Consider the following 3,833-nt stretch of genomic DNA (forward strand, 5'->3'; position numbering starts at 1 on the left):
CCCTGAAAAAAGAACATCACAGTCAGTGTCACATTCCTCCTAGAAGCTGTATTTACCAGTCATCAAGTGGATTGACTGAATTGCCCTTTCATTTTTTATTGTCATCTGTTATGAGATGAGCAGGTCCAAAGTGGAGAGCTCCACAGGAGAACAGGAGAGGGAAGCCAAGGATAGAGGTAATGTTAGAAACAGGGAAATAATGAGGGAAATCTGTCTCTGAGAAATCTGAATTCATGTGTTTTAGGCCTGAAACAAACCAATGGAAATCAATGAATCTTCATAAAACCACAGAGTAGGAACAGATATTATAGTCTCTCACTCCAGCTAAATCCTATTCACCATGAATACCCACAAAAGTTCTTGAAGTATAATCCACACTTTTCATTTACAAAAACTTTTTTCTTTCCTCCTTTGATCCATAGGAAGCAACTTTGCGTAGTATGGTCTGGTCCCTACAGTTTGTAATATCCTTACCCTCTACCTGGATAGGAATACACGAAGTCTCTGTTTCTTAAGCCACTCAACTTCCCCATGAGGTAGGAGCTATTATTTTCCCCATTTTTCAGATAAGAAAACTGATTCTTAAAGAGATTAAGTGACTTATCCATGGCCACAGAGCCTAAGAGTGGCAGAATCAGGTTTTGAAGCCAGGCTTTCTGATTCCAACATGTTTTAATAATCTCATTTTTGAAAAATAATTGTAATATTTGATGCATACAAAAGAATACATATGACATGTAATGTTTGGGCTGTCTCTTGCATAATGAACCAATTCCAACTTTGTGGTTTAAAACAGCAACTTATTATTTTCTCTCAGAGTTCTGAGGGCAGACTGGGCTAAGCTGGACAGTTCTCTCCTGGAGTTTCTCCAGGCAATGCAGTCAGATGGTGGCTAGGGCTGGAGTCATCTGCAGACTCAGCTGTGCTGAACACCCATGATGGCTTCATCAGTCATAGCCCTGGTGTCTCAGCTGGAAATAGCTGGACAGACAACTTCCAGTTTCCATGCAGTTTTTCCATGTGGCTAACTTGGGCTTCCTCACAGTACGGTGACCTCAGGATAGTTGGACTTCCTATGTGGCAGCTTGCCTCCCCATAGTGTGTGTACCAAGAGGCCAAGGAGGCAGATACAAGGTGATGGGTGATGAAGTCATACCGCATCACTCTTGATTATACCCCCAGGTTCAATGTGGGAGAGGACTACAAAAGAGCATGAATAAAACTTCTGGGAAGATGGCAGTTTAGGGGTGACCAGGGCATGTTCATCCCACAGAAAAATATTAAAACAGGCAAACCGCCATTGCTGCTGCAATTGCTGGAGCCATTGTCCAGTCCCAGAACCATCACCCATCTCAGAGCAGCTCCCCACAGAGCAGCAGCCCTGCAGGCAGCCCGTCACTGCAGCCATAGACTTTGCAGACACTAGGGAGGCAGCTGCAACCACCACCACCATTGCCGGTGCCTCGTTAACTCCACTGCCACCAAGTACACCACAGATGCAAGGCAGACAGCTACAGCTACTGACACTGCAGCTGCCACCACAAGATAACCCTGCTGTCACCAAGGAAGAATACCACAGATGCCAGGGAGGCAGTTGTAGCTGCTGACACTGCTGCCACCACTGCAATGTAACTCCACTGCTGCTGTGGACACCATAGTTGTGTGGGCCACTTCTGCAGACACTGCAGCCAAGTGGGCAGCTGCTACAACTGCCACTGCTACAATAGCCACCACCACTAATGCTGCCAGGCAGTCACAATCATAGTGTGAACAGACCACCACCACTGGAGCCACCACTGCCACAAGGGAAGCCCACCAAAGCTACCACCAGCAGCAGCCATAGCAGCCACTGCTGCTGTGCAAGTGGACTGCTGACCACTCGACTACATTGACATGAGGAGGGATACCAGCAGAGTTCAGGAAAGGAGAGTAATAGAAGCAACTGCTCTACCAGATGACCAGACATCAATGTAGAATATAGGAAATAAGAAAGAACAAGAATATATGAGTCACCAAAGGAATACAATAACTCTCAAGTACCAGACCCCATAGAGCAGGAAACCCTTGAAATGACCAAAAAGGAATTTAAGTAAAAATCTTAAGGAAACTCAATGAGATATAAGAAGACACAGTTAGATGACACAATGAACTCAAAAGAACTATCCAGGATATGAAGGAGGAAATTTACAAAGAGATCAATACCTTTAAAAAGAATGTAGCAGAGGACTTCCAGTCAAGATGGTGGAATAGACAGTCCCCAGCATCACTCTCTCCCACAGATAAATTAATTTACAACTATTAAAAAACAACAACAACCAAGCTGGGGCTGCTACAGCTCAGGGAAAGATGGGGAGAGACCTATGGAGTTCATGAAGGCCACAGTCCCCAGCATCACTCTCTCCCACAGATAAATTAATTTACAACTATTAAAAAACAACAACAGCCAAGCTGGGGCTGCTACAGCTCAGGGAAAGATGGGGAGAGACCTATGGAGTTCATGAAGGCCAGAGAAGCCACGATGAGAGAAAGAAAAAACTTCTCCAACTGTTTTAAGCCCAGGCTACTCCCAGGCTGAAGCTGCTCAGCACACAGAGCAGGAGCCAGCAAAAGCCATAGCTGTGCCCTTCAGATGGAGTTGCATGGAGGTGGCAGGGGAGAAGAGGGCCTTGATGGCCCCCAGGCCAGCAAAACCACTAATAGGGATCCCATGGACCACAAAGAAGTGAGGAGCCACAGCAACTGAAACAAAGGAGCCACTCAGAGGCCAGTGAGTCATCGCAAGTGACTGGCACACAGCTTATCCCATGGGAAGTGTTTGCAGAACATACAGTGGGGGAGACAGGCCCACTGGGAGAACACTGGGACCCAACAATGACAGCTGATCTGGCCACCAATCAGCATAGGACCACTCAGAGGAGACTGGTCAGGAATATGGAATTGCATGGTGTTCAGTTTGATGAAAAGACTCAGGCCCAGACCAGTGCTTCTATCGTATAACTTCGTATAATGTATGCTATACGAAGTTATTACGTGATTCTGTGAGTCATCGCAAGTGACTGGCACAAAGCTTATCCCATGGGAAGTGTTTGCAGAACATACAGTGGGGGAGACAGGCCCACTGGGAGAACACTGGGACCCAACAATGACAGCTGATCTGGCCACCAATCAGCATAGGACCACTCAGAGGAGACTGGTCAGGAATATGGAATTGCATGGTGTTCAGTTTGATGAAAAGACTCAGGCCCAGACCAGTGCTTCTACACAACCCAAGTGCATTGTATTTCACTAAACCTGGAAGTCCTATAAAGCCAACCATTAAAATCTGATCTGCACAGAAAGCCTTCCCCAGGGAATCAATAGCAAAGTAACAATTTAGCTCAACCACAGAGCTCAAGTACTGGTCCCCATAGGAAGTTCCCCCACTTTAGAAGTAAGCAAAGGACAACAAGTTAGTTCCAGCACAGAGTTTAAGTGGTAGGAACAGCAAATGATTCAACACAGAACTGAAAGAAAAACAGAACCCACAACCAGAGACAAAGTTTGATATTAAATAATAAAGGTCTCATTTCACCAAAGAACACCTATAACACCTAGAAGGACCAGAAGTCCCCTGGCTGCAAAGCCAGAAAGTGGGGACAACTAGGCACACTGCCAGCAACACAGGACCTGCCTGGGCTCCTGAGGTATGGATCTGGGGACTGGACCCCCTCCCACAACCAGGCACACCATCACCACCACCAACTAGTTAAGGAGCATGCCAAAACATCACCTCCATGTGACCACAGCCACCACAGTAACCACGGCTGCCACAAAAGCCGCTAGATGCCACAGCC

The sequence above is a fragment of the Galeopterus variegatus genome, unplaced genomic scaffold, assembly GCF_000696425.1.
Source record: "Galeopterus variegatus unplaced genomic scaffold, G_variegatus-3.0.2 Scaffold5359, whole genome shotgun sequence".
In the NCBI taxonomy this organism is placed as follows: Eukaryota; Metazoa; Chordata; class Mammalia; order Dermoptera; family Cynocephalidae; genus Galeopterus; species Galeopterus variegatus.